Source organism: Notamacropus eugenii, chromosome 2, assembly GCF_028372415.1.
Source record: "Notamacropus eugenii isolate mMacEug1 chromosome 2, mMacEug1.pri_v2, whole genome shotgun sequence".
Lineage (NCBI taxonomy): Eukaryota > Metazoa > Chordata > Mammalia > Diprotodontia > Macropodidae > Notamacropus > Notamacropus eugenii.
In genome coordinates, this window is record NC_092873.1 from 1044741 (window position 1) to 1068947 (window position 24207).

The window sequence follows — 24207 nt, forward strand, 5'->3', positions numbered from 1 at the left end:
TTGAGCTTCCAACCCTAGCATCTCCCCCTTTTTGTTTTGCGTGGCACGCACATGGCTCTAGAGCAAACAGTGGCTGGAGGCTGAGTGGATTAGGAAGGCCTTTAGCATATGAGTACCCCACAACAAGACTTCATTTACACAGAAATCTGCAGCTAGCACAACTGACAAAGAGCGGCATCAAATAAAACAAAGATGAAGTTAAATGGCTGAGTTACAGCTAGAGGAAGGGCAATCACTAATTCCAAAGCATATACTAAGAGAAGCAGCTAGTGCTGGCGCCTTTCACATCACCACCCCCTCAGTCATGCAAATGGATCTCAACGGCCAAGCCTGAATGTCCAAGCCTGTGGTATTCAGGCGAAAAGTTGGTCATCTCCCGAAAAGTTGGTCACCCCTTCCCCCCCCAATGTCCTGGGTTTGTGATATCAAAGTCCTCCTTCAGCCGCTGGAAAGAGATGCCTAGATGGAGTGGTCAGCAATGTTGGGATGAGTGCTGCTTCCTCTCTGGGCAGCAGGGTTAAGGCTGTCATCAGTAGACTCAGGTGGTGCATGATCCTTCTCCGGGGTCTCCGGGCTCTCCGGGGTCTCCGCCTCCTGCGTCTTCGCCGTCTCCGACACCGGTTTACACCTACGGATCCTTCTAATGGGAATCCACGCATCCCCTCTTCCTGTGGAGACACAAACATACCCTGGACCCCATATTAGTATCTTATACGGACCTTTCCATTTCCCTGAGGCCATATCCTTTACCATGGCCCATGTGTCCTTATTTCCAGCCTGGGTATTACTTTCCTTGTGGGGTTGTCTTGGAATAGTCACAAAATGTCTCATAGCTGGAGTAGTATGTGAGTTTTTTGAGATATGCAAAAAATTGTGTGTATACACAGCTGTATCAAGCTCGGATTGTGTTAGGCGACCTCTTAATCTCCCCCTTTTTTGTTTAGCGAGAATCGCCTTTAAGGTGAGATTGGCCCTTTCCACTATGGCCTGGCCTTGTGGATTGTAGGGGATTCCTGTAACATGTCGAATCCCTAGATCGCGGAGGAAGTGTGTAAGGGTTTGAGAAGTATAGGCAGGACCGTTATCTGTCTTTATTTCTAAGGGTAAACCTGAAACAGAAAAACAGTGCCAAAGATGTTGAATTACTTTAGCACTTGATTCACCTGGCTGTAAAGTCACCATAAGGAATCCGGACCATGTGTCAACTGTCACATGTATGCACTGGCCCTTAAGATGGGTGACATCCATTTGCCAAATTTCATTGGGTGCCAAACCACGAGGATTGACACCCTGGTCTAGAGATGGGTGGAATGGGATACATTGGAGACAGCTCTTAACAATTTTTCTGGCCTGTTCCTGAGTTATCCCATATAATTTGCAGAGGGCTTCTGTGGCTAGGTGGAACCTATCATGAGCCTTTTGGGCCCTTTCCTGTGGTTCCACAGTGTGCCCTACAAGGTATAGTGAATTGTCTGCTATTTGATTTCCTTCAAAAATTGGTCCTGTGCCATTAGTATGTGAGCGCACATGTAAAACATAAAAAGGGTGTGTTCTGTTATTAATGGTGGTCAATAGCCGCTCACACTGTGAAAAAATATTGGACCGATAGTCTACAATAGAGTCCTCAATCCGTGAAATTAATAAAGATGCATACTGACTATCAGCAATAATGTTAATGGGTATGTCATTATATATTTGGAGAGCTTGGATTATAGCTTCCAACTCGTTCTGTTGAGTAGAGGTGTAGGGTGTGTTAACTATATATATATATATCTCTTGAGAAGCCGAATTATAAATAGATGCCTTGTGATGTTTTGTGGCATCTGTAAAAATGTTAGGCCCCTCTACTGGGTTTGGTGAGTACCTTTTCACTGGTGCTGGGCACACTGTAATAACTCTTTGAATAGGAAAGTCGAATTTGGTTTCACCTGGGCCCACTGGAGTATAGTGGCCCAAGAAACGTGATTCTGAGCTAACTCTTCTACATCCTTAGTAGTGAGTGTAGCATAAAGAATTGGCTGTTTTTGGTACATGTGGGTAGCCCTTTTTACTGCCTCTAGTGCTAACCGTCCTAGAAATTCCCACTTGTTTAGTAAACTGCTTCCTGTTTTACTTAATTATACCCACTCTAGGGGCTTCTCTTTTTGGTGTATGACGGCATAGGGAGGTGTGGTGGAGATAATAGATACCTCCACATCTCTTCCTGGATCCCACCGGAATGTGGTGGACTCTAAAAATTGTTTTTTTGTTGCCTCTATGGCCTTGGCTGCTTCAGGAGTCAATGTTCGTGGGGAATTTAAAGCAGAGTCTCCTGTCAATAGTGAATATAAAGGTTGCATGAGAGGTAGAGGTATAGGCACCTTTGATCTTATCCATTGGATAGCTCCTACTAGTTTCTGAGCATCATTGAGTGTTTGGATCTTTATATCCCATTTTGGGGGTTCTGGCCGAATGATGGTGCCCTGTATCTGATATCCCAAATATTTGTAACTGGGTCCTCTCTGTATCTTTTCAGGAGCAATAACTAATCCTAGTCCTAGAAGGTTCCTTTCTACTGCTTGGAAACACTTCTCCAGATCCTTGAGCTGAGGTGCAGCTATAAGGATGTCATCCATATAATGGATGATTTTGCATTGGTATTGCTGTCTGGGGCTTTCTAATGCTTGATTAACATACCACTGGCAGATGGTGGGGCTGCAACTCATACCTTGGGGCAGTACCTTCCACTGATACCGCTTTGCAGGTCCTTCGTTATTGGGGTGAGGTATTGTAAAAGCAAACCGAGGACAATCTACTTTGTTTAAAGGAATGGAAAAAAAACAATCCTGAATGTCAATGATTATAAGTGACCAACCATCCGGGATGGCATTAGGAGAAGGGAGACCTGGTTGCAGGGCTCCCATAGGCATGAGAGACTGATTTACCTTCCTTAGATCTGTAAGGAACCTGAATTTCCCAGATTTTTTCTTTATAACAAACACAGGAGCATTCCAGGGTGACTGTGATGGCTCTATATTTCCTTTTTCTAATTGCTCCTTAACCAATAGTTGTAGTGCTTGGAGTTTTTCTGGAGTCAGGGGCCATTGCTCCACCCAAATCGGGGTGTCTGACTTCCAATTCAAGGGTGGGGACTCCAGTGCAACAGCAATGGCCCTTACTAAAAATTTGATAGCTTCATCCCCAGGCGGCTCATGATGTCTCTGCCCCAGATGTTAAAACTAAGTCCTGGAATCACCAACGGCCATACGGTCCCTTGGCGATCCTCTGCCTCCCACTTTACTGGGTGCATTGTCTCTAAGGTATTTTGGCACCCTCTTATTCCCCACACTGGTCTCTGGCTTTCTTTAAGCTTCCAGTGCCAGGGTACTGAGCGACCGCTAAGGCAGGTCCTATCCGCTCCAGTATCAAGGAGGCCAGTCATGGGAATTCCATTGAGCCAGATTGTACACTCAGGTCTATTCTGTCCTATTTCCTTTAGTAACTGGATTTGAACTGAGTGCTTTAAGGGAAGGGCAATAGCTATGGGAAGCTGATTGTCTATATGAGCTGGCTCGGCTACCACATTGGAGCATGGAAGTGCTGTGGTGCCGGTGGGATAAACTCCTGTATATATAACTACGGGTGCATGAGAGGGGTTCTGTAATATCAGGGATTCCTCCTGTATGGGGTCTCTCAGGGGAATCATAGTAAACTGATGAGCTGCAAGCTGACACTTCTCTAAGCTGTAAAGGTGTTGCATTCCTTCCTCTGGCCCCATAATCTCCTGTATTCTCCCTCCAAGGGGCCGTCCCGATTCTCTGTCAAAGGGTACACTTTCGGGGCCCTCGAGGGGCCCCTCACCCCGTTTCCCGACTTCCTACATTGTCTAGCTAGGTGACCTGGCTTTCCACATGAAAAACAAGGGTCCTGGCCCCTCCCTGTACTTATTTCTTTCCTACACTCTTTCTTAAGGTATCCCGGTTTTCCGCAATTAAAACATTTTTTCTCCAAAGAGATGTTACTTAAGGCTGCGGCCAGGTACTTCCCTTGCACCTGTGCCAAGTAGACCTGACTTCCTACCCTGTCACATCTCCGCAGCAATGTCCTCAACACTATCTCTGTCCCTTGATTCTCCTCTCCCATGTCTCGGCCTACTGCCTCCTGCAGCCTGGCCACAAAATTAGTAAATGGCTCAGTGTTTCCCTGCGTAATCCTAGTCATGGGAAACTCTCTCTCTTTCTTAGAGGCTATAACCTTCCAGGCGGCAATAGCCATTCCGGCAATCAAGACATAATCGGCGGCCGAGTACTGTAATTGATTTCCTGTAGCCTCAAACTGCCCTGTTCCTGTAAATCGCTGATAAGCCTGGAGGGCCTGAGCCCCTAGCCCACTGGTAGTGCTCTTTACCCTCTGAGAAAATTCTGATACCCAAATCATATTCTGCCCAGGGGTAAGGCAGGCTCTAGCTAAGCTCTTCCAGTCATTAGGAGTCAGAACAAACTGACCACTGAGAGTCTCAAGCATGGCTATGACAAAGGGTGAATTAGGGCCATGCTTGGTACAAGCCTCTTTGAGAGTCGCTACTCTCTTCCACTCTATAGGTATGTGGCTCCTCCGAACTCCACCGGGGATACTGGGGTCCGCTATTTCTAGCACAGGAAATGTCCCTACGTCTTCTCCATTGTCTATAGCCTTTCGTATTCCCTTTTCCAAACCGGACTGTGGCCCTAGACTGTCTGACCAATGGAGCATGCTACAAGGAGGCGCAGAGGGAAGACACGGCGTATGCTCCCCTGCTTCGCCTTTCCCATCAGCTAGATGGAGCTCCGAATCTATTTTTTCTCTACACTCCTTAACTTGCTGCTTACCAGGGTTCTCCCCTCCCCTCTCTCCGCTTCCACTCTCATTCCAATCCCGCCCTGGCCTCTCCGGCCCTTCCAAAAGGCTCTTAATTACACCGTATATCAGGAAATCTAAATCCTCCAGCTCCCCGGGGCATTGTTGCTCATAAGCGGTCATTTGTTCTCCGACCGCTCCCCATCTTTCTCTTGATATTCCTGTCTGCTTGAGCCAAGGAGAAACTTTCCAAATCCTTTTACAAAATTCTCGGAGGTCGTTTAACTCTATAGTGACCCCCGCCTCCCTGCATTCCCTGTAAAGTATCTCAGCCCAGACCTCCTGTTCCTCTGGCTTTATTACTGGCAATTGATTCCCCATCCCTGCCCTTTTCCCATGGGTGTGGGAAGCTACTCTCACTCTTTCTCTCCTTCCGAATCTAGGATTCGGGACTCGCGTCTTTCACAGCCCCTTCCGGGTGTTCCCAAAGCACCCAGGATATCTGCGCTCCCAGTGCTCTGTTCGGGGCGCCAACTGCCAGGCCTAGAGGCCTGAGGGCTACCCGAGTCTTCCCTTACCTCTATCGGAGGTCTTCGGTTGGCCAAACCGGATGCTCGTATGAGAGAAAGGATGCTCCAGAGTTGAACAAGGGTTGAGCTTTATTTCAGGGTCTAGTTACAAGTGCAGGGGAATTCTTCCTTAGGAGGGAGCGAAGAATCTCCCAAGGAGGCAAAGATCTTACAATAAGAGATTGGAAGTAGAAGTATAAGCGGGGAGAGAGGGGGAGGGGAGAGAGGAGAGAGGAAAAACGGAGCCTTCTGTCCTGTCCGCTCCGCGCCCCTCTGCCCAAGAGAGCTTTCAGGCTTTCCTGATCCTACTTAAGCTCTTCAGCGGCATAGTTTGCATCTGAATACCGTGCTGTTAGATAACAATAGTGTGCCCAGATCCGGGACAATCTCGAGGGCGGGGAGAGCTCTCTCCCATCACGTTTCTCACGGGAAGAGGGGGAAATACACGAGATAGCTCGGTTCACCTCGATTCCCAGTCGTTTCCTGGGGGGTCTCGTGAGAACTCTAAGATTTAGAAGTTCCCACCTTAACCCGCCCGAGACTGTCCACATGGAATTGAGCTTCCAACCCTAGCAACATATGATTGGGAATACTTTTAAAATATACAGCAAATAGTTTGTTTCAGTGAATATTTATTGAGCAACTACTGCGTGTATGGCCCTTTGAAAGATGCGAGGGCTACAAACATATGAAGAAAATAATTCCTGCTCTCAAGGAAACTTTTATCTATATTTAAAAGAAAATAAGTTCACATGTATATTTTTATTGTGGCTTAATGTCTACAAAGTTTTACTCACGACATAGCTGTGAACAGATAATGAAGCATTGTGATTCTCATTCTGAAGATGGAGAAACTGAGGGGCAGAATAGTGAAATTATTTACTGGGTCAAACAATAAGTAAGTTTCAGGGACAAATATCAAACTCAAATTTCCTGGTTCTTACCATACGGTACCTTGACATTATACCATGGTAATTTTTTAGGTTCCAAGCAAAATTCACTGGGAATTAAATGACAAAAGAATCTCCTTTCCAATAGTGGAAAATGTGCTGGACTAAGCAACAGGAGGCCTGAGCTGATGCTGACATTTTCTGGCTGTGTGACCCTGGGAATAGTGTTTCCTTGAAACTAGGACACTTCACGTATAAGAACACCTGCCTGTGCCCTTCACTCACTTTGGAGTTCTGGTCAAATCACTCAAAATCTAAATATTTCAGTCTGCTCTCAAATAAAATCTGCATTCCCCGCTTCACAATGTTGTTTTGAATTGCACATCTTTAAAAGACATACAGTATTTAATCAAAACTAATGCTTGAGCTCAGTCCAGTTTCATACTGTAGATCCTATGCAGGACGAGAATTTAATGTCTACTAATTAGACAGGAATGGAAAGTCCAAAATTTTCCCCTTAGATTACCACTCCAAAGGCAGGATAACACTAATGAGAGATGAAATAATCTAACAAAGGTCCACAATGAGTGTCTGGGCCAAGGTCTTTTGAGTTTGTATCCTATCTCTATGCACTACTCCAGGTTATGTTTGTTGATGGCTTTTCTGAAGGCCCCATTCACATCCTGGTTCCTTAAGCTATAGATCAGAGAGTTGAGCACTGGTGTGATAACATTGTAGAAAACAGCAATGATTTTCACACCAGACTGGGAGAACTTGAACTCAGGACACATGTATAAGAAGATGACCGTCCCATAGAACAGGACCACCACCATCAGGAAGGGTAATAATGTGCAAAAGGGAAAAAGGTACATTGCAGTTCATTTGTTGTATGTCAGCCTCAGGAAGCATGTCATTGGATACCAAGACTTTCACAAGGTGAATTCATAAAAACAATGAGGATTCAGTGACCTGAGAGTTCATTCATATGGGTAGCCCCTAAATAAGTGATGATTGCATCCAGTCTATGGGGTAAAAAGTCTTCAAAAATTGTTGCAATAGGGGGCGGAGCCAAGATGGCGGAGTAGAAAGACGCACATACACATAGCTCCAAACCCACAACCCATAGAACATCTACAAAAAAGTAACTCACGGCGAATTCTGCACCCAGAGGCCACGGAATATTGGAGAGAGGGAGATTTCTGTTCCAGAGGGACCTGCAAACCTCTCGCGGGGGGTCCTTCGCGCTGCGGACTGGGTGCAGGGACTGGGAGCTGAGGGCAGCCTTGCAGCGGCCACGGCACCGAGAGGAAAAGATCCGAGCGGACTTCGGGGACGGGATCTCCAGCGGCCACGCGGGTCCCTCCACCCACAGAGGGATCTGCAAACCTCTCGCAAAAGGTCTGTCGCGCTGCAGACGCAGAACCCAGCCCAGTCCAGACCTGCTGCGGCCATGGCACCAAGAGAAACAGACCCGAGCAGGCTTCAGGGACGGGATCTCCAGCGGCCGCACAAGTCCCTCCGCCCACAGGTGACGGGGGTCGGTGAGAGAGTCTCTTTGGCGGGTCAAGAGGGGAGTGGGGTGCCCACATGATTCGGGCCACCGCGGGAGGTAGAAGCTGAGAGGCGGCTGCAGACAGGGGCTCCCCAAGAGGGTGGGAGCCTGGATCCATTGTGGAAGGTCTGTGCATAAATCCCCTGAGGGAACTGAGCCTGAGAGGCGGCCCTGCCCTGATCTGACCACCTGAACTTATTTCTCACACTGAATAGCAGCCCTGCCCCCGCCAAAAGCCCTAAGGCTGGAAGCAGCATTTGAATCTCAGACCCCAAACACTGGCTGGGAGGACCAGGAGGCGAGGTGGGTGTGAGGAGAATATTCAGAGGTCAAGTCACTGGCTGGGAAAATTCCCAGAAAAGGGAAAAGAAATAAGACTATTGAAGGCTACTTTCTTGGAGAACAGACATTTCCTCCCTTCCTTTCTGATGAGGAAGAACAATGCTTACCATCAGGCAAAGACAGAGAAATCAAGACTTCTGTGTCCCAGTCCACCCAATGGGCTCAGGCCATGGAAGAGCTCAAAAGGAATTTTGAAAATCAAGTTAGAGAGGTGGAGGAAAAACTGGGAAGAGAAATGAGAGAGATGAAAGAAAAGCATGAAAAGCAGATCAGCTCCCTGCTAAAGGAGAACCAAAAAAATGTTGAAGAAATTAACACGTTGAAAACTAGCCTAACTCAATTGGCAAAAGAGGTTCAAAAAGCCAATGAGGAGAAGAATGCTTTCAAAAGCAGAATTAGCCAAATGGAAAAGAAGATTCAAAAGCTCACTGAAGAAAATAGTTCTTTCAAAACTAGAATGGCACAGATGGAGGCTAAGGACTTTGCGAGAAAGCATGATATCACAGAAAAAAGAGAGAAGAATGGAAAAATGGAAGATAATGTGAAATATCTCATTGGAAAAACAACTGACCTGGAAAATAGATTTAGGAGAGACAATTTAAAATTTTTGGGACTACCTGAAAGCCATGATCAAAAGAAAGCCTAGACATCATCTTTCATGAAATTATCAAGGAAAACTGCCCTGAGATTCTAGAACCAGAGAGCAAAATAAATATTCAAGGAATCCACAGAACACCGCATGAAAGAGATCCAAAAAGAGAAACTCCTAGGAACATTGTGGCCAAATTCCAGAGTTCCCAGGTCAAGGAGAAAATATTGCAAGCAGCTAGAAAGAAACAATTCAAGTATTGTGGAAATACAATCAGGATAACACAACATCTAGCAGCCTCTACACTAACGGATCGAAGGGCATGGAATAGGATATTCCAGAAGTTAAAGGAACTAGGACTAAAACCAAGAATCACCTACCCAGCGAAACTGAGTATAATACTTGAGGGGAAAAAATGGTCTTTCAATGAAATAGAGGATTTTCAAATTTTCTTGATGAAAAGACCAGAGCTGAAAAGAAAATTTGACTTTCAAACACAAGAATGAAGAGAACCATGTAAAGGTGAACAGCAAAGAGAAGTCATAAGGGACTTACTAAAGTTGAACTGTTTACATTCCTACATGGAAAGACAATATTTGTAACTCTTGAAACATTTCAGTATCTGGGTACTGGGTGGGAGTACACACATACACATGCACACACACACACACATACATAGAGACAGAGTGCACAGAGTGAATTGAAGAGGATGGAATCATATCTTAAAAAAAATGAAATCAAGCAGCGAGAGAGAAATATATTGGGAGGAGAAAGGGAGAAATTGAATGGGGCAAATTATCTCTCATAAAAGAGGCAAGCAAAAGACTCATTAGTGGAGGGATAAAGAGGGGAGGTGAGAGAAAAACATGAAGTCTACTCTCATCACATTCCACTAAAGGAAAGAATAAAATGCACACTCATTTTGGTAGGAAAACCTATCTCACAATACAGGAAAGTGGGGGACAAAGGGACAAGCAGGGTGGGGGGAATGATAGAAGGGAGGGCATGGGGCGGAGAATGCAATTCGAGGTCAACACTCATGGGGAGGGATAGGATCCAAAGATAATAGAAGTAATGGGGGACAGGATAAGATGGAGGGAAATATAGTTAGTCCTATACAACACAACTATTATGGAAGTCACTTGCAAAACTACACAGATTTGGCCTATATTGAATTGCTTGCCTTCCAAAGGGAAGGGGTGGAGAGGGAGGGAGGTAAAGAAGTTGGAACTCAAAGTGTTAGGATCAACTGTAATGTTCTTACCACTAGAAAATAACAAATACAGATAAAGGGGTCAAGAAAGCTATCTGGCCCTACAGGACAAAAGAGAAGACGGAGACAAGGGCAGAGAGGGATGATAGAAGAAAGAGCAGATTGGCCACAGGGGCAATTAGAATGCTTGGGTTTGGGGGGGGGGAGGGGATAAAAGGGGAGAAAATTTGTAACCCAACATTTTGTGAAAATGAATGTTAAAAGTTAAATAAAAAAATTGTTGCAATAATAAAGATAATGGAAGATCAATGGTGAATTAACTGACGTCTCTCAAAACATTGGCACACAAATATTCAGATGACAAAAACAAAGAATGTCACCACACCTAACCTCAGGAAAACTGGACAGTATCTACCTCACACTAGTTTATTTTTTTTATTTGAAAATACGAAAATATTTTCCTCCAATTCATAATTTCAGAACTACAATGTAGCAGTAATAATATCTCGCATACATTTTATATTTTGAACTTTTTTTGGTCTTTTCAGTGTACACTATTTCATTTTAATATCCATCATTCATCCTGGTACATTTTCTTTTTATTTATTTATATATTTATTTTAATTAATGTATTTTCACTTTTGCAATGCAAAGACCTAACAATTTCCCAGTGGAGTCTTGAGGCAAAACGTCTTCGACATCCAGAGAAAGAACTATGGAATTTGATCACAGAATGAAGCAGACCATTTTCTCTTGTGTTATCTTTTTTTTCATGGTTTCTCCCATTCATTTTCATTCTTCTTACCAACATGACTAAGGTGAAAATGTATTTAATAAGAATGAATTAAATGTATTTAATAAGAATGAATTTAATAAGAATGAATGAAACCTATGTAAGATTGCATGCGATCTCAGGGAGAGAGGGAAGGGGGGAAGGGAGGAAGGAGGAGGAAAATCTAAGACATATTGAAGTGATTGTAGAAAATTGAAAACACATACTTTGAACTTTTTACAACATTTTCATTATACATAAACAATCTTCTGTAGCAGGACATGAAAATATCATTTCCATTTTATGGAATAAAAATAGATACTGAGAGATTAAGTGAATTTCCAAAGGCCATAAAATTAATGCTTGAATGGGAATTCAAAACTGATGATATCAACTCTGAGCAAGTCCCTCATCTAGCAATGCCTCAGTTTCCTTAAAAAAATGTGGGGGTTGGACTTGGTGATCTCAAAGGTCCCTTATAGTTCTAAAACCACGATCTTATGACTCTTGCATTCTTTCAGAGCATCAGAATAACTTCAGTACGATTTAAAAGGGAGGGGGAGAGTAAAACTACTATGAGAGCAAAAGGACAGATTAGAAATCGAAGAAGGTATGAATCAAAATGATGTGAACCTCAGAATACAAGACAGAACATGCTAAGAGACAGAAGAGAAGCCAAGGCAATGTCCTTAATTTCAAGTTAAGGACAACAATAAAGCCTTCTTGGATGAAGAACACGAGTCAATCCTTGATAGATACATTCAGTTTTGACAGACATAGAGAGGAAGTACAAGGGTAAGATTAAAGAGGGTAGGGAGCAGTGGGTGTGTAATACAGAAAAAGAAAACATTATTCGAATTGACATAAATCAGAAAAGTGTCCAGAAAATATACAAAATGGTACCAAATTAATTATCTGGTTTGACTAGAGTCCAGAATGACCATAATGAAAGTTAGCTTTAGAAAGGTACCTTAGAAAGGCATGTGTACCAAATAAATGGCATTGACCGAATTATGTGTGTACCAGCCTGAAAAAAGGTCTTTTAATGTAAAAAGGAAAAGAATTCAGATGTTGCTCTTATAATTTCCTAGACTATGGGACTTCCAGGTCAGCTAGTTCAATCTCACCAACTTACACATAGGAAACAGGATCTAAATGGTTACATTCTTTGTCCAAGGTCACATAGCTAGTTTGTAGAGACTCTAGGCTTACTATTTGAGCTTAGGAAACTTGTCATCAAACTCAGGATTTCTCCTGCCTCTCCCTCATCCACTATGCCATGGGGAACTTGCCACTGAATCAAATAATGGAAATCCAAAAGTAACTTTGGGGAAAGCATTCTTCTCAACATTAAGATAAACAAGAATATTCACAAAGGAAAAGCCTACTTTGAGGAAACTATGACATATTTTCTCAGTTCCCAATTAACGTGTCCTCCCCAAACTCTGGAACAACTCTAATTGATTCTTTGGAGAATGAATTGTAGATTTAGGAGAGACTATGTAGAAGAGGTCCCCAAGGAAGCAATAGGAGATATATTTGGGTCCAACAGAAGGTATGTCAGAGCCGAAGAGCAAGAAACAGCCTGTCTTGTCCCACAACCTGTCCCCTGCCTGATTCCTAGTATATGGGCACCCAATGAGCGGTGCCTAATTTATCAAAATTTCAGAGAAGAAAGAATAACTTGAGGTAAGATTGTCTTACTCTTTACTTTAGAGATGAAGAAACTGAATGTCAGACAGATTAGGAAAGAACTTTCTCCAAATTATATGAGTAGTAAATTCAGAATCAGGTTCACAGTATAAGAAGATGAGCAATTTATTAATGCAAAGGAACTAACCACCTCATTTTACAGTTAAAGAATGAGTGCCAAAGAGGCTAAAGAACATATCCCAACTCATTTTGGTAGTAGCAGAATCAGGATTTTTGACCATGTGTCATCCTTTCACATCAAGCGCTCTTTTTATTATACAAGCTGCATTTCAACAATAATAAATTGCTCCTGTATTACAGGATGATGGCAACTAACATTTTAAGCTTCTCCTTTTCTAAAATTGGAATAATAATTTTAGTCCTACCTGTTTTGACAAGATTATGAAGAAAAGTGCTTTCTGAACCTCTAATTGTTATTTATAATTATTTTAATAATTTAATATCAATTTTATTTATTTTTAGTAATATTGGTGTAGTTATTCCCATTTATCAAGTGACTAGATGAAGGTTCACAGAAGTAAAATGCATGATCTAGTGCTGCAATGAAATGAGTTGGGTAGGATTTGATCTAGGTTCACTGTGGCTTAAAGTCTAGTTTCATTTCCACCACATACTTAGTTGTCTTTAGATTCAGGACATGTGAACAAATTTCCCACCATGTTTTTTTTTTCTTAACATACTACTGAAATTAACAACGTGCTTTCCCTCATTACACGTACCTTTGTGTCTCCTTTCTTCCTTTAGATGCAATTTCCTTTAAAGTCTTTAGTTTTTACTTTGTCAGGATTCTACACTATTAAGAAAACCAAACTGGACATCCTTATGTGGTTCTGTAAGTGTTCTCTCATCTCATCACTTATTGAGAGTTTGGCATTCCCTCTTCTTTCTCGTCACTGAAGTAGTTATGTATATTCCCTCAGAATTCAGGAGAAAGGCTTATGAGAACAACAACATTAGGTCTGAAGGTTTACTCCTCATTTGGGAGGGGATGAATACTTGAGAGATGCCCAGTCATTCTGTGACCAAGCTGACCTATAGCGTATATTCAAAGTGCCAGAGTCTACACCTCCCAGCGTGTGAATCTTTTCCTCATTATGCATCATAACATCATAAGACTTAGATATGATTTGTCTAATCATGTTATTTGACACATGAAGTAATGTTCTAGAGAAGGATAGGAACTTTTTGAATGCAATAATTTACTAAAGCAGTGATTACACTTTTATTTTTATTTAGTAATTCATTACTTTAATGCTTCAAGGAAGGCCTTTCTCTGTTTTTTTTTTAACTTGTATTTTAGTACTGAAAAATCACTGGATCAGGCAAGCAGAAAGCTATTTTCTAATCCTGACTCTGCCATTAAATAACTGCATGACCATGAGAAAGTCACATGTACATTCTAGTCCTTGTAAAATCAAAGGTGTTCGTTGAATGACGTTTATTGTCAAATATCTCTGAATACCTAGAATCTCAGGGTCCTCTCAACTTGAATGCTCTAAGAAACAATTACACAACCATTTTCATTGTGCTTGTTGAAGAAAACATACTTTATTAATGATGGCCTGAGGATATAGATTATGAAAGGGCCCTAAAATTTCTCCTGTAGGTTTTAATATTTGGATGATCCAGGGCACCTTGTTTCCTACTGGAACTACAAATTAAAAAAATATGCAGTACCCATCTTCAAATGGTATACATGAGAATTTCCATTTTACAACAGATTACTCAAATATCTCTTTTTCTAACCTCCCTCTCCTTCCTGAACTCAAATTTCATATTGCCAATTTCCAATTACTTGGCATTTCCAGCTGAATTTCCTATAGGCATCCCCAAACTGAGCACACCCAAACAGAATTGCTTATCTTTACCTCCAAAGCCTCCTCACTTCTGAATTTCACTGTTACCACAAAAGACACTACCTTTCTCTCAGTTATCCAGTTTCACAATATCGGTTGGTGTCATCCTTAGTTCCTCATTAATTACTCATTCCACATCGCCATTAGCTGCCAAAGAAAATTATTGTTACCTTCACAACATTTTTCACATTCACCTTCTCTCCATACACAGATCACTCGAGTTCAAGTCCTTTGCATTTTTCACCAGAACTACTACAACAGTTACCTCACTTGTCATCCTTCTTCTTATCTCTCAATTCCCACCCCCTCAGATCCATACTCCACACTGTTGCCAAAGTGATTGTGCTAAAGGCCAGGTCTGATTATGTCTATACCTTACTCAACAAATCGGAAAGACTCTTTATTGCTTCATGGACCAAATTTAAAATCTTATACAAGAATTTTAAAGCATTTCGAAACATGGTATTATGTTTCCAGCCTCTTAACACATTGATCCCCCATAATCTAAAGTCTAACCATATCAGCCAACTTGGTACTCTTCATATATGATAAGTGATGCTCTGTTTCCACCTTTATGTTTTTGCATTCTTGGTCCTCCATTTCTGTAATATATTTTCCCAACTGTCTTCCAGCTCTCAAGAAAAAAAAGCTTCCTTTAAGACTTAGTTCAAATACTCCCTCCTGCATTGGCTTTCTCAGTCCCTTCAATTACCACTGACTTTTATAAGGCTGCTGGTTAGTGAATCCAGATGACTCAGGGGAAGAAAGTGAGACTGGGGTCCTTGCACAGCCCTCCCGCACTCAAAACAAAGTCAAGTGCAAGTCATATCATCATTTCTCTGATGTTATGTTTGAAAATAAAGGACGAACACAAACCTCCGAGTAGAACGAGCTGCCTGAATGGGGACCTGGCTAGCTGGGTAACTCAGCTCATTCTCTCCCTTCTGTCCCCCCTTCTTTCTCCTCTCCAAAGAAAGATAAATTTAGGTGATCAGAGGATGCCCAATTAACTTGGGGTTTGCTAGCTGAATTTCTTTCTTTACCTCTCTCTGTCTCTCTCTCTGTCTCTCTCTCTGTCTCTCTCTGTCTCTCTGTCTCTCTGTCTCTCTGTCTCTCTGTCTCTCTCTCTCTCTCTCTCGCTTTCCCTCTCTCTCTCTTGTCTTTCCCAAAACCTTAATCCCAGTTCATTCTGAAGGCTGTAGATTGTGCATCAATAGGTCCCTTTTCAAACTCCACTTAAATGTCTGTTTTTCTGGACCTTTCTGGCTTAAGAGTGATTATCAATATTAACGGTTGCTCCTTCCCTCCCAGCTTGATTTACTTTTTTTCCTTTTGCTCATTAAAAGTACCATTCCCTTATTATTTGCTAAAGAGGCTTATTCACTGAATGAGCATCACCTCAATCTAAGTGAGCACCTGAATAGGGCTTAGCTAAAAAAAAACCAAGGTATCCCACTGCATCCTGAGCCATCTCCAGTCATCCAGATGAATATCTTGTCACTAGATCCAGATGGCTCTGGAGGAGAAAGTGAGGCTGGTGACCTTACACAGCCCTCACTCACTCAAAACAAAATCAAGTGCAAGTCATGTTATTTCTCTGACGTCACGGTCTTATTCGAAAACTAAGGACAAACACAAATAATATCTTCTAAGACTACTTTTCATCCATTATGTATTAATTTTATGTGGATAAAGTTTTATATTTGCTCTTTCTTCCATTATTAATGTAAGCAATTTAGGGCAGATATTAAATTTGTTTTAATTTTGCTTGTACTCTGTAGCTGTAGCACCTAGGACAGCATCTGACGTGTAATAAGCAATTGAAAATGCTTGTTGATTAATTTATTGATTAATTGACTGATTGACTGATATTAAGGCAGCCATTCCCCCCTTACTATATCTTCAGTAAATTCAATATGCCAGACTGGAACAGACATACTCCCAATTCACAGAATTTGACATCATATCTCATCCTTGATACTTATTGGTACTAACCTCTATGACCGGAAAAAGTCATTTCAGTTTTCTGGGCTTTAGTTATCTCATCTATGAAATAGGAATTATAAATGCAGATATCCCTTAAAAAGAATTTAAAACTCAAATGAGAGAGGTTGAGGAGAAATTAAAAAAAAAAGATCACTCCAAGAAAAACAAGAAAAGTATGAAAATAAAAGTCAACCAATGAGAAAAAGATATTCAGAATCATAAGGAATCAATGACTTCTTGAAAATCAGAATTGGACAAGGAGAAGCCAGTGAAGTTATAACAGATCACAAAAAAAATAAAACAAAATATAAAGAATAAAACACAGAAGACGATGTGAAGTACCTTATAGGATAAACAACTTTTCTGTAGAACAGATCAAGAAGAGGAAAATGGGGTAGATCTGAGTATGGTATGATTTTAAAAAGTAAAATATTTAGGAACAGATAAAATGAGTTCTTATATGAATGAAGTGTGAGAGGAACAACCAACACAGAGGAGTAAGTGGAGAAGAAAGGCTGTTAGTTCTGGAAATTGACTTTCACTGAGAATGGGTTTAAGAGGGAACAATGCATACACACACACACACACACACACACACACAAACACACACACACATTTATACATGAGTACAAAAGTCTTCTAAATTCAGAAAAAAATAAAACTATCTGCATAGGGAGGAGTAAGGATAAGTGACGGATTTTTAGAGGGGAAGATGAGGGAAGAGGTTAAAAGATAATATAGAAGGCTGTTTAGATGAATGGAAATGATAGTATAAGGAGGGATCTTTGGAGGTTAGGTTAAGTAATGGGAGGGCAAGGTAGTGGATAAAAGTAGAGAAGTCAGGAAGGATAGAAAATAAGAGGTATGCACAAAGATAAAATAAGAGGTATGCACACATACAAAATAAAATAGAATTTGTTGGAGAAAAAGGAGGAGGGTGGTAATCATTATCTTGGATGAAGTTAAGGTTGAAACAGATTTGATCAAAAGAGAAAAACAGAGAAACTATGATATGTTTTGGCCACATTTATCAACGTTATTTTGGAGTATTTTAAACAACATAAGGTGGGAATAATGCTGTTATGTAGGAAACGATGATTTGGTAGACTTGGAAACATATGAAAAGACTTGGAATTATGAAGGTAAACATTAACTACCCTCAGAATATTTGACTATAAATAAATATAATATAGTCTTACATAAATGCATATGAATATATATGTGTAGTATGTATGTATGTTTATATATGAAGTATATGTGTTTAAGTACATGGATGGATGGATGGATATGTACCCATGTATATATCTTTAAGTGCATGTGTGTGTGCATGTGTATATATGCACATGTACAATAATATATGAAAATATATGCATGCATGAATTCGTACTATACTTATAGACATACACACATATATGTATGTGTATAGATGTGTATATCTGTGTGAGTACATAAGTGTGAGTGTGTGTGTGTCTGTATTCTCACACTTAATTGTGTCTTTCGGGGGAGGATTGAGGAAGGGAGGGAAGAAAAGAAAGTAAAAAGTTTACAGACAGAAAAGAAAGAAAAACTTACAAGGAAGCAAAGAAAAGAGAGAGATTTCAACGCAAGGTGTACTATTTAATATATAGACTTTCTTCAAATGCAAACTGATTTCTATATATTGTGAATTGTCTCTCACATTCTACTTGATACCTGCTTTTCTTGTTTTGTATTGTTTTAGTATTTAAGTTTTTTTCTTTTCTTATTTTGTATTTAAGAGTTTCAAAATTCCAAAAAAAAGAAAGAAATGAAAACACTTTTAAGGGCCTTTCGAAACAGCTCTTCAACCACTATCCTATGATGCATAAAATGAGAAAGCTTGAGTAAATGATCCCCAAGCTCATACATCACTCTGACTTTCTGTGTTACACTCTAAAGCCCTTTTTCAATTCAGGCACTTTATATTCTAAACCTAGACCTAATAGTCTATGTTTTATATTTAAGGTCTCTTCAAGATCTGACTAGGATGTCCAGGTTCTTCCTCTGTGAAATGATGGGAAAACCTAGATAGTGGTTCGATAGCATTTATGTACTGCTTTAAGTTTTACAGAGCACTTTACATACGTTATCTCATCTGAGCAACACAATCCTGGGAGATAGGAGGTATTATGATACATTTTTTACAGATGAGGAAGCTGAAGGACACAGAGGGTAAGTGAAGTGCCCAGAGTCACACAGATGATAAGCATATGAGGCAGAATGTGAACTCAGGTGTTTGTGGCTCCTGGTATAAAGCTGTATCCTCTGTGAGCCCTATCTGCCCCCTAGGTGACTCCTGATCTAAATCACAGAAACTACTAAATTCCACTTCTTTCTTTCATGCTTCTTGGATTCTCTCAGGATGCCAGCACTATGTCTGTAGAAGTGGGGAATCAGACCACCTTGACTGAATTCATCTTAATTGGCTTCTCAACTGACCCCCATATGCAATTGGTCTACTTCGGAGCTTTTTTGGTTCTTTATTTGGTAACACTGGCAGGGAACAGGACTCTAATTATCTTAATCAGGATTGACTCCCGTTTGCATACCCCAAGGTATTTTTTCATTGGGAGTCTGTCATTCTTAGATTTCTGGTATGTATCTGTGTACACCCCCAAAATCCTGGCCACCTGTATATCAGAGCACAAGTGTATATCCTTAGCAGGCTGTGGTGCCCAATTTTTCTTCTCTGCTGCTGTGGCTTACACTGAGTGTTACCTCCTTGCTGCTATGGCCTATGACCGTTATGTAGCAATATGCAATCCCTTCTCTATTCAGCTGTCATGTCCAGGTCTCTTTGTGTTGGGCTGGTTGCTGGGTCCTATATAGGTGGGTTCTTAAATGCCATAGCCCACACTGCTAACACATTTCGCTTGAAATTTTGTGGGGAAAATATCATTGATCACTTCTTTTGTGATGTACCACCTCTTGTAAAGATGTCCTGCACTAACACAAAAGCCTATGAGAAGGTGCTCCTGGGAATGGTCGGTTTCACACTTTTGTCTAGCATACTAGCCATCCTGACATCCTACTTCAATACTCTCCTCGCCATCCTTAGGATCCGTTCAGCCTCAGGAAGACAGAAGGCTTTCTCCACCTGTGCCTCCCGCATGATCTCTGTCATGCTCTTCTATGGGTTCCTACTCTTCATGTACTCAAGACCCAGTTCCACCTATTCCCTGGAGAAGGACAAGTTGGCTGCCCTTTTCTACATAGTGGTGAATCCCTTACTCAATCCCATAATCTATAGCTTCAGGAACAAGGATGTGAAGGAAGCCTTCAGGAAAGCAACTGAGAGCATCAAAATGCCAAGATGATTTTAACTTATATTCAATATTTTTATCACCATCCTAAAACTAGAGTGCAAATGAGTCATGTGTTTTCTCAGTTTATTCTTGTTGAAATTAATTCAAATGTGATATTCATTATATTAATTTAGAAAATGCTTGGAAAAGGTAAAGAGGCAGCAACACTTCAAGTAAAGAATCTTTCTTTAGAAGATAAATAGAGCTCCACTCTGTACACTCCCATCAGCTCCCTGGGTAATCTAGAGGAAGGAACAAAGCTTTATTAACCTGTTTCTTTATCTATGAAGGGTGTGTTGAAATAACTTCTGAAGTTCCAATATGTTCCAAAAAGTAATATTCAAATTAAGTTCAATTCAACAAGTATTTATTAAAGTTGTAATGAAGTTTAGATGTAACATAGTGTTTGTGAAACTCCTCTTCTTGATGTTTTCTTTTTATACACATATTCATAAATCTGTCAGCACCCAGAGCTCCACACTAGCCAAGGCAACAGTGTGATATGGTAGATTGTGCCCAGTTATTCACATGAAGACATATCTTTCTGACAATGTAATCCTGATAAGTGACAACTTCTAAATGCTCTTGGAAACTCTGTAAGATTATAAATTGGTGGGAAAAGGTTTTCTGCAGTGGTAGAGGAATAAAAAAGACCAAGGCCTCTCATGGCAACCTGTATCATAGCCAGATGTCCTGATCTGTAAGTATATCTATAGCTATATCTGGTCAATGGATACAGATGGCTCTGGAGGAAGAACTGGGACTGGTGACTTTGCACAGCCCTCCTTCACTCAAATGCAATTTAATTGCAAGTCAGGACATCACCTTCCTTATGTCAAGGTCTTCTTAGAGAACAAAGGACAAACAATATCTAGGAAATATCCTCAAGAAGGAGTTCTCTAAAATATTTAAATTAAACTTCCAATCCTTATTGTGAGCACATGAAATTAAAATTCATATTGATCTTATTGGGTAAAATTAGCTGAAATGTATTTTCAAATTATTTTAAAATCAAAATAAAAGTGAACCCAATAATTACTTTTTAAAAAATTAGGAACTTTTCATAGATTCTAGTTGTAAATCATTCATATAAGTTTGAGCCTTCAATGTCAATGATTTCATTTATTCTTCAGTACATAAAGCTATCAGAATTGATCTAACTTCTTAATAAAACTTAGTGGCATAATAGTATGGATAAATAAAGAGTAAAATTCTATGTCCCCATCCTTTCTACAAAAAATGTGACTTGTTGATTTCTAAAGTTTCCATTGCTTGAAAAAGGTCAAGATATATTATAATCTACTCTGAGGCTCCAACTCTTGTCCATATAGAAGCAGGTTCATCACGTCTCCATTTAGATTGCCGACAGGAAGATTATCTCAAGGCATGCTCCAAAGGCTGAACCTTCATTAGCCAGTTTAATTACATAAAAATGACAAATCATGGACTCATCAATTTACAAATGCAGGAAACGGAAGTGAATTATATATATATATACGTATATATATATATATATGTATATATATATATACATATATATATATATTTAATATTAATTCTCAGTGCCCTACTTAATATTCATTTTTACTCTAGAAGTACCAGGGGTTCGTGACTGTGCTATAGTCAATATAATCACTTAAAATTGCCTAAAATTAGATTAGGGCATTTTGGCTGTTACTTCAGTTTTTCTCATGGAAAATTTCAAAGTGCTCCACTGGTGTCTCACTGCTTTAATGATGACTCTGAGGTCTCTAAAGCACAAATTTTAACAAGTCTTACCAAGTTGGAAGTGACCCCAATATAAGCCGTAGCATGAAATGAAAACAGATTTTTTTAGAACAAGTTCAGCTTAATTTAGAGACATTCTACATCAAGTTCTTTTCAGAGCAATGAATTATTCATTAACTCTCAAAAATCATTAGTTCCTCTAAAGGAGTTGTAATGGACATCACCAACATTGCCAAACTCTCCAAACCATAAAATAAAGTATTGAAGTAAGAAAACTTTAAAGTAAAATGTACTTTGTAGATGTAGCTCTATAATCGTAGTTGGTTATATAATATCTTTGTATTTCCTTCAAAATATATTAATGTTGAAATTTAATCCTTTCTGGAAAAACTTTTTTGCCGAAAAATTAAATGGCTCAAGTTCTGTTATCTCCATTCTGTGTACAACAAAAATATAATGACATTTTCAATTTCTTTTAACGGGAAGCAATTTCCAGGAAAATAATGACATCAAGTGTAAATCACACCAAAAACATAGAAAGATTTACTTAAAGGATCTCAAATATTATAAGCATAGACTAAGAGTTCAATCAAGACCCTTGAAAAGTCCTTCAAAGCTCTGAAATCATTATTATACAAGTATGTAAGAAGATTTAACTAAAGGAAATTCAAACAAGCAAACAAACAACATCTGGCTCCTGGAAGCTCTGGACAAAGGAACAGAAGCAAGACATTACACTACTTTGATCCAAGTGTGAGGTTTCCTCTGCAGTTTGGCAAATGAAATTGCACAAGCCACCAGCAGAAAGGCCATACTGTCACTGGGCAATGAATCAGACTTTGATCCTGTGAAGTGGTTGATAAATGCAGTCTTCATGTGACTAAGTATAGTGTTCACATGGGTAGATGGAATCGCCTCTCTCCTGACAGCTTATCAAGCTGTTTGCTAATCTAGGTTAATCACTCACTAATTTGCTTAAAAAAAAAAACAACTCTGGCTTTTGGATGTTATCAGTATTGAAATCTAGTCCCTCCTTTGTTTATTTGTTTGTTTTTTCTCTTCTGTTGAAAGGGGTGAATTCATGCGAATATCTGAGCTGTATAAAGCAAATTATGGATATCATGAGGCCAATTCCTTGTTTGTGTGCTAAGCAATCCGATAGTAAAATATGTAAGGTCTGGCATTTTTCTTCTGATGATAACTTCTTCTTAATGTTGATAATAAAGAAATAACAAATATCCTAAGAGCTGGACAAATCTTTCACAATCTTTAAAACAAACGTAAAGGTTGTACTACTCTCTTAAGGTCCATTGAATTTCTAAAATTAGACAAGATCACGGGAAAAATCAAATTCTTAGAAGCATGTCACTTTTGAAAAAATATAAAATTAATTATTTTGTTTAGTTTTCAGCATTCACTTGCATAAGATTTCAAATTTATCTTCCTGCTTTTTCGTCCCCCTTCCTAATATGACATGCAGTCTGATGTAGGCTCTACTTACACATTCATATTAAACATATGTTTACATTAGTCATGATAAAAAGAGGAAATAGTACTAATAGGAGGAACTAAAGGAAGAGGAAACAAAACAAAAGAACAAAAGAAAACCAGAGTAAATATTATGCTTCCATCTATACTGACACTCCAAAATTCTTTCCCTGTACATGGATGGCATTTTCCATTGTGAGTCTTTTGGAGTTGTCTTAGATCCTTGTGTAGGTGAGTGCTAAGTCTATCAAACACAACTGCACATGCCCATACACTTGTTCCTTTACTACCTCTCTATGGTGGATCTTTGCTACTCATATGCCATTGCCCCTCAAATGTTGGTAGGCTTACTGACCCAGCAAAAGGTCATGTCCTTCTCTGGTTCTGCCATCCAATTTGCCTTCTCAATGGGGTTTGTGGATGCTGAGTGCTACGTCTTGACTACCATGCCATATGAGCAGACTGTGACTTTCTCCTGAACTATAGCTCTATTATATCTAACCAAGTCTGTCTGGTCCTTACCTTGGGATCTAACATGGCTGGACTGGGGACTTTGATAGCCCATAATTCACACACATCCAGTCTTGACTTGTGTGGTTCCAACATCATCAATCATTTCTTCTAGGAAATCTCACCACTCTTGACTTTCTCTGGCTCAGACACCTACATCAGTGAAATCCTACTCTTCAGCCTGTGTGGCTACATTGAGTTCAGTACCATACTCATTATTTTCATTTCTTATGCCTTTATCCTTGTTCCCAGCCTCAGGATTAGTTAGGCTGAAAGTGGCTGAAGGCTTTCTCAACCTGTGTATCTCACCTTACTGGTGTCACCGTCTTTTATGGGACAATCATGTTCATGTATCTTAGGCCAACATCTCCCTACTCTCTGGACCAAGATAAATGAGTTCCTTTGTTCTATACTATCAGTATCCATATTTTGAACCCCATGATCTACAGTTTGAGGAATAAAGATGTGAAAGTCTCTTTCAAAAGACTGACTAGCAGGAAACTTCAGTAATAAGAATAAAAGAGGGAGACAAAACATTGCACCAGACTTTCAGTAAAATAGGACAAAAAAAAAAAAAACTCCAGAGAAATCAGAGACCAAATAGATTTTTCTGCAATACTATAGTAAGGTTGAACTTCCTATCCTTTGAGCAGGAATTAAGACCATTGAACAATGACACTTAACTCATGGATGCAGTATAATTGAGTTAAGTGTTTGTGCTGGGAGAAATATGTTGTTACATTTCAAAATTAAGATAAACTGAGATATAAGTTTCCAAGCACGATCAATTCAATAGTTAGTCTAGCAGCAACCACGAAGTTGAGTAAATGCCTTTCCTAATGACTAAAGACCCCGAGCGGG

General features: G+C 40.1%; 2 pseudogenes; both read left to right on the plus strand.

Moving 5' to 3' along the window:
- The first annotated feature begins 12460 nt into the window (after nucleotides 1-12460).
- Nucleotides 12461-19632, plus strand: LOC140522023 (olfactory receptor 9G4-like; annotated as a pseudogene).
- A 125-nt stretch (nucleotides 19633-19757) lies between these two features.
- LOC140522024 (olfactory receptor 5AR1-like) lies at nucleotides 19758-23856 on the plus strand (annotated as a pseudogene).
- The last annotated feature ends 351 nt before the right edge of the window (nucleotides 23857-24207 follow it).